Source organism: Leptidea sinapis, chromosome 12 (genome assembly GCF_905404315.1).
Source record: "Leptidea sinapis chromosome 12, ilLepSina1.1, whole genome shotgun sequence".
Lineage (NCBI taxonomy): Eukaryota > Metazoa > Arthropoda > Insecta > Lepidoptera > Pieridae > Leptidea > Leptidea sinapis.
Window position 1 is genome coordinate 8,501,226 of NC_066276.1, and position 14,385 is coordinate 8,515,610.

The following is a 14,385-nucleotide window of genomic DNA, read 5'->3' on the forward strand; positions in this document are numbered from 1 at the left end:
AGACTGTTTTAACGCAATTATTCCCAAAAGATGTGATTCCCTGGTGCGCAGAATGAGGGGCAGCACCAACGGTATCCTGAAGATGTTTGGTAGCAGGTTAGACTGCAAATATTTGAGTCACTGTTGCTCTATCTCTAATGGTATGAAGAAATAGTCACCCAAATAATAGTAATAAGTAGTTAGTTAAGATTATGTTTTATTACTAAGGTAGTTTTTTAAGTCTAACATGATTTTGAGTCTGTAGTTACTTGGAAATAACGTTTTATTATTATTATTTTAAAACGTTTAAAACAAATTACAAAAAAGTACATCTTTTACGACGGTGACCTCTACCTCCGAGTCCAACTTTCGCTGGACTGGTTTTTTAAGAAACTTGTGAATTAATTCATCCCTTTCTTCTTCAAATTCCATTCCCTCAACGAAAGTAGGCAATATGCGAGACATTGTAACATTGGACGCTGAGCAGAGAAAAAAGATCTAGAGCTCAATCCAAACCCATCTAGGTTCTTAGATTTTTCAGCCATAATATCCACCTTCTAACTGGTCTCCGTTTTCCTTCTTGATGAGTTGCGGGAACTAATGCTTATAACGACGAATAAAGGCAGAAGTATCGTAGTTCCTAACCTGTCTAGTTTATTGTCATTATCTGAGGAATTTTCCGGCATTAGCCGGCATTATGCCAACTAGATTATGGGAACCACAACGGCGCCTATTTCTGCCGTGAAGCAGTAATATGTAAACATTACTGTGTCTCGGTCTGAAGGGCGCCGTAGCTAGTGAAATTACTGAAAAACAAAAAATAGCAAATCTCAAAGGCGTCTGCAATTCTAGGTCTACTTTAACACCGTTTCTAAAAACACAAAAAAGCAGTTACTGCGCTATAAACAAGTCAAATTAAGACCATTAAATTCCTTTGAAATGTTTTAACATAATGATGGAAGATCATATTGCAGAAATGTGTCCGGAAGAATTAAAAAATGTTCAAGTTTTACACGTAATTTATTCACTTCATGCTTGCAGGATCAGTTTGCAGTTTACTGTGAGCATGAGCGGACAGATTTGCTAAAAGCAAAAACTTACTCAAAAGAGTTGAGAAATTTTTCAAAAGTATGATTTACAAACGTGCGCCAGATAATCTGACAACAACATGAAATCTGAAGGTCGTATGTTGACGAGGGTTGTACTAAAGGAACAATTTAGTTGAAGCTTTATTTTGTCACATTTTTAACATTTTCCCTTAGACACTTTATACGACTATATAGAGTCTCTTGCTGTTAGACAACCGATAAAAACAGGCCTAAGATATATTAGTTTTGTGTGCGTGACAAGCTACATCTTACACTCGCGATTTGTATGACACTTTGTGTTAGTATGCGTGAATTACTCAAAATAGAGTTTAGTTCTAAGCTCGTTTTTTCGACGTTTTCACAACTGTCATAGTCTATTTAGATGTATGAATGATCTAAGCTTCATATTATTATTACTCTCGTGTTTTACAAACAAATAAAGAAAAGCTCGAAGACGACTTAAGATTAAAAACACTTAACAAATTAAATAATAAGTGTTTGATTAAATCCTTCTTATTTAATTAATTTTGTCATCTGCCATTTATATTAACTCTTGTTGAATATTGTTTTGTTTGAAATTGTTAATATTGATTGAATGATTTGATTTAATTTACAATGTTCCTGGTTTTAGATTTTTGCTCTTCTACTTTTTATATTTATAAAGACATTATATATAAATTATGTAAGAATATCGCCGCGTTATCTTACAAATACAAGAGGAGTTCCGAAATAAAGTTCGAGTGTCGAAATAAATTAATAAATAATAAAGGTTTCTCTAAGAAAAAAGCGATTCACTCGATTGTATGAAACGTGCACTGATTGATTGATTGACAGATGGCGGCTATAATCTTGTAAAAATTGGAGATAGCCTGCTGTTCTCTTTCAAACTTAACCGAATAATACTTCTTTGCCAATCGCTATACTGTAATTACTACTATTTTAAACTTATTTCACATCACTGCACGTGCAGTACGTTTGATACTAAACGAAATTTTTGCTCAGGCAGCCTCAAAAACTTGTGTTATTTATTTGTTTATTAATAATTTAAATAACCTACTCGTAGAAAAATTATTGTATGAGACATATTCAAACAAATAAATCTTATAACTATATTTACAATACTATGACTACATATAATTAAAACTATCATTACCTGGAAGCGTACCAAGAATACTGGCAGCATTTCCGCTTTGGATAGCTATGCTGATTCTGACTTTGACCGAAATAGCTGCCAGCGCTTGGGCTGCCAGCGCTTGGGCTTCCAGTAGCCTTTGAGGCGAGAATATAGTACTTTGTATATTCTTCGTGCCACTGAGTCCCACGGGCCAAGTGTCTCGACACCAAACAGCACAAAAATGTATGACTCACTGAGGCCGACATATTTGCAACGCTTGCGGCATTCTGTCTTCGGCAGTCGAAGCAGCCCCAGCACTAACTGATGTAACCTGGAGATGAGAAGGAGCCAGAGTGTCGACGCAAGTCGCGTCTCACACCAGCGCCCTTTCCTGTGCGAAAGCCACCAGCGTCATTCCATCAAAACGCTTGCCATCGTGGTGGAAGCTGCAAATGCCCTGCGGATGACTTCAATAATGCTGGTGTGACGTCTGATACGGCCTGTTGATCTAAGGCAGTATAACCCGTGACGCCCAAGAGCATTTACCTGAACGCCACATCTACTTACACTACTCCATATACTACACTTAGTTCCTACACGCGTTTCGGATATACTGTCATGCTATTGACGCCATCTTAGTTTCTTCCACAGAGGAATGGATATACTTACGTGTAATTTACACTCAACAAATCACAACTGACTATTTTAATCATGAGCCAGCCCGCTAACAGACATATTGATCGACGTACAAATAGCGGAGTCTTAATCGTTAGTGGATTAAGTAGAGATGGTAGACACCTTTCGGTACGGAATCCGACAAAACACTCTATAATAGCAAGCCGTACTAGAATGTAAAAAAATATTCTTAAATATCTAAGATCCTCTCGAATATCTTGGGAATTCATTCATCTTTGTTGTCTGAATAAATCCAATTTCCAATACAATTATTTATTCCAGAAACAATTGATCGCAAGATAACAAAGGCATCAAAAATCTATCATTGTCAATAGTTTGTGTCGGTGATACGACGTTTCATTTGTTTTTTCCAACCAGTATTGATTTGTTATACTGACAACATTAATTCTTCACATTTATTGTGCCTAAAATATGTACTCCGATCTTGAATTCTGATGTAAAACTAATATTTTTGTAATTTGTGATTTAAATTTAATAATACCTATTATATTGAAATGATGGCATCAAAATTGACTTTCATAAGTATACACATTGTACCTAAATGAATAAAGTAATTTCAATTTATTTCATTTCATTCTAAGATTGACGTTGGTCCATTGTTGGGCAGAATAAAGATAAAATTTAATCTCTGTGCTAACCCTTTCCAAAAAGTTAGGGTATCTATACTAATGTTCGGGGAAAAAGAACCTTTAGAAGAATATATACTAGAAAGGTACTTTAAAGTAATTGAATTGGATATTTTCTTGCTTAAAGTTATTATGTATGTTAGAGGTAGTGGCATTATACAATTAATATTAAAATCAAAAAAGTTTAAAAATTATACACAAATATTGCAGTTGGTCAGCGTCCTAAATGTAAGGCGTCATTCATACTGTGGCTCAACCTTGTTATTATTAAAAGTTAAACGAAAAAAGAATAGTAATAGTAGCCCATATCCATCTACGAATAATTCCGAATCGAAATATGAGTAATTGTGAGAAAATTACCCATCCCGATATGTTTAGTAGTTTTCCCTATTTATATCACCTGAAATATTTACTTTTCACATAAGAAAGACCATTTTTAAAAATCAGTTTAAAATCAAATGGAAATGCAAATTACCTATATCTACAAGCGCGAATCTCGCGCGACAACATAGAGTCTATTCTTTTACTTAACCGCACCGTCTGCCACGCTACCTAAAGGCATAAAATGTGGGGCACAATTTACGAAGGAGAGCATAATATTGTTTCATTTTATTCACATAAAATTCATTTTTAAGGCTTCTTCAGAATGTATAATATTTGTTTATCTACAATTTTCTTGCAAAGGCATTTTAAGTGTAGCGTTCCAAAGAGCTGGTTCACCTGATGCCTTCCGGTTAATTCCACCATCGCGCTGCAACACTGTGTGAGAATTCACCTCTGGTGCTCTACAGTAGCAGATTCTTCCATTTGCCTGTATATAACGAAGAGCGGATCGAATCATTGACGATCAAGTTATCTCCAATAGGCTTGATTCTTACCGTTAGGCTTTCTCTACATCTTCTACCGCACTTATTGCAGCAAGTGCTCAAATCGTGGTGATCATGGTGAAAGGGGCTAGAGGTTCACGTGATGGGGAGAGGTGAGGCAACCGCCCATGGACATACGTAACGCTAGGGGTTAAGAGATATGTTACCAGCCTACAAGGTGGAAGTATGCTCTATTCTTGAAGGTCCTTAGGTCGTATGAATCGGTAAAACAGTAGCCTGTAATTGATTCCACAAATTGGGTGTGCGAAGCAATAAATTTCTTGGCAAACACGCTGTTGTATTAGTTGTAGACTTTACCGTGATGCGGGTTGTTGGAATTTTTGCTGCTTGTATCAACCCGAACATCTCCTCTGAGCACTCGTAGTTATAAATACTATACAAAATGCAGAGAGGACTAGGTAACTACAAAGAATCAAGCTGATCGGAAATTACGTCAATGATTTGCGCCTGAAGTGCTCTTTATAATAACCAGTGGGAGGCTCGGATGCCCGCTAAATTATGGGCACTACAACGGCGCCTATTTCTTCCGTGAAGCAGTAATGTGTAAACATAATTGTATTTTGGTATGAAGGGCGCCGTAGCTAGTGAAATTATTGTGCAAATTATGAGACTTAGTATCTTATGTTTCAAGGTGACGAACGCAATTGTAAAGCCGCTCAGAATTTTTGGGTTTTTTCAAGAATCCTGTGCGGCGCTGCATTGTTATGGGCAGGGCGTATCAATTGAATTCTATCAGCTGAATATCGAGCACGTCTCATCCCTTATTTTCATAAAAAATAAAAAAGCTATAAATTTTTCATCAAAATCGTTTTAAAGATGGTCTGGAAGGAAACATGTCAAAAAAACCAATGTAAATAAATAATGTGTGTTATGTAATCTACCGAACAACAGCTAAGTAACAAATTGCAGGTTTAATCCACATGCTAGCCGAAAGCCTGTGTTTTTGATTGAAGTGCTCTATTTTCCCGGTGATAGAAATGTATTAATTCATAAATGCCGATGGATCAATGAATGAATTTTTTTCATTGACATTCCGTTCATGTTTTCGGAACATTCTCGGCATTGTACTCGAGTCTGACATAATAAAAAAATAAACCCTTAAAAATAAATAGGGTTAAAATTATTATTATCTCATTTATCAAATCATTCGTAGTAACTCATCCGTGTCGGAGGTCCGATTAATCTTATACAATATTCTATTGAGACAACCTACCGAAATAAACTTTGAAAGTTTATTGACGCTTGTAAGATGATTTTAATTGATATAATTTCCATTAAGTTAAATGGCTTATAAATGTTTGGTTAGTTACAAGATTGTTAATTGTATTATCAGTCTTAATTAATTTATTAATATTAAGTTCAGCATGATGTATTAAGTTTTATTGTATTTTTTGTAAAAAAGAGCGCAAAAATAGAATGCTTTTGAATGAGTTTCTTGCGCCGCTTCTTTTCTCTCAGAGCGCCATGGATATAAAGCCAATACTTGAAAGTCATTTTAAGATCACTCAGGGGAAAATGTACATATATTGAAAGAGTCAAATTATTGAATTCTGGACAAACATTATCTAATCTATCTTAGAATTTATGTAAGCAATGTCATTCAATGTAAGTACTATTAATTACATTTAGTGAACTGAACTGACGTCGCTTTGTGCTGATTGAGTCGCTCCATTTCACACAGCTTGCAAATTAGCCGTTTTGTCTGTAGTTTGATCAGCTTGCCACACCTCTCTAGATTTCAGAGACCGCTTTCCAATTCATCAGATTAATGGCCAGCTTATAGATCGTTGCAATTGTGGCGTTGAACTGTTAGCTTTATTACATCATTGTTGTTGTAAATATAAATTATACAAATATTCATTTGCGATGCTTCATTTCTTCCATACATTATAGTGTTAAACTTTGAACTCCTCCGAAACAGCTTGACCGATTCTCATGAAATTTTGAGTACATATTGGGTAGGTCTGAGAATAGGCCAACATCTATTTTTCATCCCCCTTAATGTTAAGGGTGGTCCACACGATTTTTTTTTTTAATTTTTTTGACATTTTTTTAAATTTGTTTGATTATGAGTCAACATTTAAAAATACATACAACTTCAAATTTTCACCCATCTACGATCAACAGTTACTTTTGTATCGCGATTTTAATATCGGCAATACAACGTTTGCTGGGTCAGCTAGTAATATATAATATTATGTTTCTGTTTACAATAAGTTCTCTGCAAGAGTTAGAAATTGGAGGCTGGAAATATAATCAAGTGCACCACTCTTGTAAAACATAATTTATAAAATTGAAGAAGATATAATTTAGGGGTGATATCATATGTGCTACTAAAACTATTAAAAATATATAAAAAAAAAATCTACTGAACATATCTGAACACGAGTGACAGTCGTAAATTCGCGATGCAGAATGGAATATTCCAAAGGGACTTGAAAAATTGTTTCCCTGCACACATTCAGTGGAACAGGGCGAGCGTGACTGTCCATGCATTCAAAGCCAATAAATAGATTTTGAGTGAACAATCAAAGTTGTATTGGAAAACGTCAGGCTTACAAGTATGCGAGACTGAATATATGACGAGCACGTCACTGTTCAATCTCCTTTTGAAAAGAGATTCGTAAATATTATTTCGTCACAATAATTTTATCACAACAAAAAACTGCATGATCTAGAAAGTAAATTGAAATAATCCGCGAGATAGGATTCCAATTTCCAAATTTGAATTGAACTATCGTCAATCTATTCTAACCTTATATAATAAATAATTATTTTTTATTTTATTTTTAAGCAGCCTTGCGAAACTGTCTAAGAAAAAAGGGAATCACTCGATTGCACAAAACGTGCAGTCATTGATAAATTTTCAGAGGACCGCTATAATCTTGAAAAAAACGGAGATAGCCGAAGTCCACCACGTTTTAAGCAAATGTTCGCTTTCAAACTTAGCCGAATTATACTTCGTCGCCCAATACTAATTACTATATCAAACTTATTTCAAATTTCACTGTACTTTTCATACTAAAGTAAATTTCAATTTTTACATAGGCCTCTTATTACGTAGTATTTACATCCTCTTTGGTTTGAGTTTAATTAGATAAATGCGATTATAGAAAAACAGCAATATTTTACTAGATTGAGTTATACGTAATATGTCAATCAGTACAGTGGTTGTGCGCGGGAAGTAGCTCCAGGCTGTGAGGATGATATTCAAGTTAGTTTATATTTCATTATACATACTGCCAGCCTAACAGCTCTTCAGGATACTACCCATGATAACTTTAAAATACATACAACTAAGCGACATCTCTAGGCAAGTAATGGAGCCGTTCATAGAACGCTGAACTCTCCGACGATTTAAGACATCTAAATCATTACAGCCATTCCTGAGATTTATGAAATATAAAGTCATATTCTATATAATAACATTTATGATCTAAATATATTTTAAGTTTATGTTTAAATTCCCTTTTAGGCCAGTTTCTCCCATGCTCTGGTAATTTATTATAAATTTTTTGTGCTATGCAGATTATACTTGAGTGTTATAAAGTGGTGTTTGATTTCTCCAGACATAAGCGATTTTCAAAACGTAAATTTCTCGTTTGGCCTTCGGATCTCGTTTTGTAAATGTGGGGGTTGTCTTTTACGAAGACAACCCAACAGGAAGCGTTAAAATACTGTGTTTTTTAAAGTAGGGCACGTAACTGTCTGTCCTTTTTAATTAAAACATAGCTCTTATACAGCTTTTTTGTGTAAGAAGTACTGCATGGCCACCGTTGTTGTGCACAGTAGTGCTTTTATATGGATAATCTTGGATAGATAAAAGAGCGCGTATGCCTGCGAGTTCACCTTTTTTACAATTGTGTCTGTCTGTTCATTCTAAGTTAGTTTATTATCAATTGTTATACCTAAGAATCTAGCTGTTCTGGTTGCATTTATATATTGATCAGCAAACAATGTCATTGGGTATGGTACGTGTTTAGGCATATCAATTATATATAGCAAAAATAGCAAAGGGCCCAACACACTTCCCTGTGGAACGCCTCGGAAAACTCTGAGGTCTGAAGATTAATATGTGATTTCATTTTTCGTTTTTTCACAGATGCGCATTATCTCCGTATGCTGCTTTCTACCACATAAATACGACTTAAACAAGTTAAAAATATTTCCTCTAAGACCATATTTCTTTAATTTATATAGTAAAATTTTATGTTCCACCAAGTCAAAGGCCTTAGTCATATCCATATAAAGCGCACTAGTCTTCTCTTCTCAAACGTTGCTGGCTGATATCTTTTTTCTGGATGGGATTCAACGCTACATTATAAATGTCTTATATGGGGTTCCAGAGTGATGATGCGTATTCTAATTGGAACACAAGTGCGTGGTAAAGAGCCAAATAGCTCTAATCTTTCTATAATAATATCGAATGATATGCATTGTTTGTAATAGCTATCCTATTATGTCTGTCAAATAATAACTTTGAGTCCAGTATTACGCCCAGGTCTTTTATACTAAGTACTCGGTTAAGAACTTGATTAGAAATAGTGTATTTGTGTTATAATCTGGTTGCGCTTTCTTGCGAATTCTGTAGCGAGGGATAATTTATTTTAAGGACAATATCAAATCAATAAATACATACAATAGGCAAATCTTGAAAATGAATTGGCGTCTTCTTGCAATAAGAGACAGTCGTTATGATTGTTAACACATCTATATATTTTAAATTGTTTAAAATTATTTTAATATTACCGATATACGAATGTGTTGTATCAGATATGAAATCCTACGATTTTACTATGCTGATAACATTTGTTGATATCATGAATGAAGATAATTAATAGAAAAGGACCCAAGATAGACCCTTGCGGTACCCCAGAACTAATAGCATAAATAGACGATGAGAAGCCATTGATGACGACGTACTGATGTCTATTCTCAAGGTATTATGCAAAACAAGGTTGCCTTTTACGCCGTTAAAGTGGAGCTTCCTCAGCAATATCAGATGGTCTACTTTGTCAAAATCTTTACGAAACCTACGTGTAAACACTGTCTACAGAGGAGACCTGATCCATAGTCTGGAAAATTAATTGTGAGTAAAGTAATAATTTTGACACCGTAGACTTAGACTTGATGAATCCATCTTGACTTTCAGGAATGCATCTACTGAGAAGGCGATATACCTTATTGTGGACTAATAATTCCAAGATTTTTGCGAAACATGGTAGTAAGGAGATAGATATAGTTTCTAACATTGTTTTTGGCTCTTGCTTTATGAATAGGAGTGATACAAGCATTTTTCTAGATTGGTGGAAAATAACCCTCAGCCATGCTCTTATTTCAAATTATGGTTAGTGGTTTGAATACGGGTTTTGCATCTAGTAATTGTAACAGGACCAGCGCCTTTCTTTACTACAATTCATGTGTGAATAAGAGATAAATAAAAGATTCTCAAATATTTAATTTTTTGTATTTACATGGGCTTATATTTATGACTTCATTCTACGTAGCTTTGTTAAAACGTAAGGTTAAGTGGTCTTGTGCTGGTCCCTGTACGTAAGAAGTACGCACAAAAACACGCAAATACTTACAAATTGACCCATCTCAAGTATTACGTACATTAAGACGTGAGCCAGTCTATCTTCATGATGTGAGGAGGTTGGCCTTAAATCTGTCTGTTGGGATTTCATTTGTATTGACAATAATTAGGTTTTAGGTTTTTTCATATTATCTTCTATAAAGTAATACTTTTAAATTTATCTGGCAATGTTTGGAACATCAACCGACGGCCTAAACAAATCAGTAATTGTAAATAAATAAAGGGTTGAAGTTAAAACCGGATATATAGTCCCAAGAAAATAATATGCATGTGTTCTATTATGCGAAAAGAGTCTGGCCAAAAAATTGAAATACGGTAAAAACACATAAAGGTCCTAAACTTGAACGGCAACATATTTGATTTGATTTTTATTGAAAATCCTGTATCTCCCTTCAATAATCCTAGAGTACCAATAGATTTTTAGAAATAAATAACAAATCTTTATTTTCATTTTATTTTATTAATAACAATCGCTTTTTCTTAACGTGAGCCTAAAATACATATAAATTACATTTTGCTAGAGGTCACCCTGAACCTAATCGCTCATATTTTTAGGAGCATTGTTTTGTTTATTTACTTACTATCGCAAGATTCTGAAAAACCAATTAACTTAACATCATAAGGCCCAGGAGGTAGGCTTCTACAGTATTACAAAAAACTAAACGTACGTAAGTAAGAAATACATTACACTCTTTTGTTTTGCGTAGTTGGGGAATAAGCCATGATCTATCAAACTAATACTAAAACCCTGTGTTAAAACCACAAAGGCTGATAGATTGAAATACGGCACAAGTTATGCAAAGGAAGGTGCGCAAGCATGGGTTTGATAAAGTTCCTGACGTCGGTAGACAGATTGTACAATAGCAAGTTTAATTACTTCCCGTAGTGATTGCTCACGGTGATATTATCCATAAAGCTCCAGTCCTATATTTTAATAATGTCTTCTATTCGGCTGATTTAAATTAGCATGCAAGAAGTTAAAATTTAGAAAATCCTTAACACTTTAAAAAAATTGTCGACTCACCATTTAAACATGAGTCCAGTAAATCGTTTCTATGGTAAGTTTTTATATACATAAGGAAATCATAATTACGTAACTAAATTACTCCTTCCAATATTGGTATACATATCTTTACATTAATATACTTTAATGACATATTCGATAATATATTATTAGACGCACCCAACATGCGAGGGTGTAGCAGTGCTTATAACGATAGTTAAATTTCCGACCAAATAATCGCTGTGCCCACGTCAAAAATCAAATTAATTAAAATAAAGTTTTTTTATATAATTACAGATATAAAATTATGTTGTAAGCTAATTTATTTATTGGATGGGTTTTTTAACGCGCAGCCCTAATTAATATCATGATAGCTACCTACCAGTCAAAGTCCTATTCACTCCCAGCATTTCAGAGTTTAGCATAATATATTTTTGTCTATAAATGCAAACTATCGAAAACCAGTTTATTTGATTTTTTTTACAAACACACTTTACTCTTATACTCTTTATATGTAAAGATACTAAGCACAAGGCTGTTGTTGACAACTATAGAGCTAAAATTGGACTGGACCAATTCCACAAGAACAGTAATGTTTTACCAATGTTTACACTACCACCACTGCGTGTTTCGTTACGTGGTTGCCATTCGAGAAATTTACTGCTCCAACGGCGATTGGCCCTCAAACTAAGTGCCCTGCCCTCTGCCACTTCAGTTTCGCAATGATTTGGACTATGTCGGTGACTTTGGTTGGCAAAATTAATAAGTGAGTAAATTACAACAGACTTCAGATTTATTTCTTATTTTTTATCGATCCCGCGATCAATTGAAGAGAATGAGAGACTAAACAAATATTTAAATTAATAATCAAAAAAATTATGTACTTATTTTTAGTTTAAATGTTAATGACAATAATTCAAGTATATGAAATTAGATTCATTACGTAAAAGTTTAAATTTTGTAAGAGTTTGTTATACTTTCGTTTTAATTTTTCGGTCGGTCCGAAAGGCGCCGTAGCTAGTGAAAATCTGTTCAAATGAGACTTAACATCTCTCGTGGTGACGAGCGCAATTGTAGTGACACTCAGAATTTTTGGAGTTCTTCAAGAATTATGAGCACTACAGCATTGTAATGGGCTGGGCGTATAAATTTACCTTCCTCGTCGTCCTGTTCGTCTCATCCCTTGTTTTCATAAAAAAAAAACTATAATTGATACAAATACATAGTATTAAATGCTTTCAATGCGATTCACGTGAACTATCTAATATAACTTTTAGCATCGATGTTTAAATGTTCATGACTGTTTCAATTTATACTTAATCCCGCTCAGATCGTTTCAACTGTATATAAACCTCAATTTCGATACAAACTGAATTTGAAAAGTGATTTCAATGGTCCGTAATATTGAAGGTTTTATTTTCTCTTAAATAAACATTAAATATATTTTTGTAAAGCTGACATTGTGTGTTCTTAACGAGAATTTTTAACAACTTATGGCCCTTCCCAATATACTATCTACAGATAGTGATAAATTACTACCTTCTTCTGTCACTAATTAGCTGTCAATAATCTGAAGATTTGCCAATATACCCGATAAGTCAATCTTATATTGGGACGCGTGAATTCAAATTCCCTACAAACTTCTATCGCTGGTAAGCTATACGTCGTCCCACTGAAAGACAGCGTGTACGAAGAAGATTACCGTCGGTAGGTTTATTGGGACAGAAAAGTCAACGATAGTTATGATTTTTATGTCAAGTAAGGGATAGACTGAATATTGGGAACGGCCGTTAATCAAAGAAGTATTCCTCTTAGAACATTGCAAGTTCTTAAATTAATCTGATATTTAATATCACTTACCGCTGTAGTTAGTAAGTTGTCAGAAAGCATATTAAAAGTTAATGTTTCGTTATATCTATATCTACATGCTATATTTGACTGTCAAAATGAAAAAGAAAGTGACTGTATTATTTTTAATGAAACATTAAGGATGTTGTCTGCAACTGGCGGTAAGTGATATTAAAGATCAGATTAATTTTAAACTTTCATATGACGCTTACAACAATTGAATGTGTTAACGAACGCAACACCAATATATTTATTTAGTTGGTTTCTTGGCATTATCAAATCAAATGCAAATAACAAAAGTTATAGAGTACAGTAGCTGCATCATTGACACACACCTTAAATAAATAAAGGTATTCTTTGAGCATTTTTTAAGTGATTATAAATATATATACTCGTATAATAACTTCCAAGAATCCGAAACCGAGCCTCTGGCAACAGGATCATCCTGCCTCCAAGTTTACAAGAGTTGTACAAGAAATATCATTATTAACTTACTTAGTCCTTTTTTAATACATTTGTATATGAAAAATTTATTTTTTATAATAATATACTGCAATTTAATATGTAGAATATAAAACTAAATCACGCCTAAGTTCCATCAAAAGAGTGTTATAAAACATTGTATACTTCTAACTTAGACTATATAATATATCATGACAATATTAACAGAGCCATAACTTTCATCTTCAATCTAATGTTCATAAAAAATTTCAGGTAATTCTTTCGTCCGCGGAATCTGCTCATTAAAACTGACAATATCGTCTTAAGGAAGCTAGTTAAAAAGTTGATATTACAAGATATTTCGGTTTTGTTTTTAACAGAACGATAAAATTATCTTTGATTTTATTAGCTATTCATAAATTGAAAGAGGAGTTAAACTTGTATTAAATATAATAATATTTAATAACAACAAACAAATTATTTTACATAAAACAATTTTCCCTGTGTTTAATTTATTAGAAGGTTTATTTTAAGTTATTACTAACAATATTTACATAAGGTTTGAAATTCAGTATAGGGATAGATTAAGGCCTTTCAGAATTATATCAGTGTTATTCCTTTATATACTTCAGCTGAAAAGTATTTTGTATAATCAGTTTTGAGTAGAGATGTTTTACTCCAATCAGTGTCACCACTATAAGATAACTAGAATATTATCTTCGTTGATTGGATTTATGACATGACGTATATAAATATGAAATAACAAAAACTAGACATATATGTCTAGTTTTGCCGATATTATAAATAAAATTAAAGTAAATATACACAAACCTAGTTAAAATACACACATATATACTCACACCTTGCCGTCAGGGTAGGTAGTGACAATAGAATGCAACTTGCATCTATCCTTACAAACCTCTACATTCTTTAAAGTTACACGAAGCCTAAATATACGTCTCGCGGCCGTGCTATACTTCGATAAATAAAAAATGGTGGGACTTAGCTTAATGACACGGGCTCCGTCCCCAACTCCCGACGGTTACGGAGTTGGCGAAAGAGCACGATGCGGTGACTTCGAACCGATATTCGCCTACGTACGAGTAT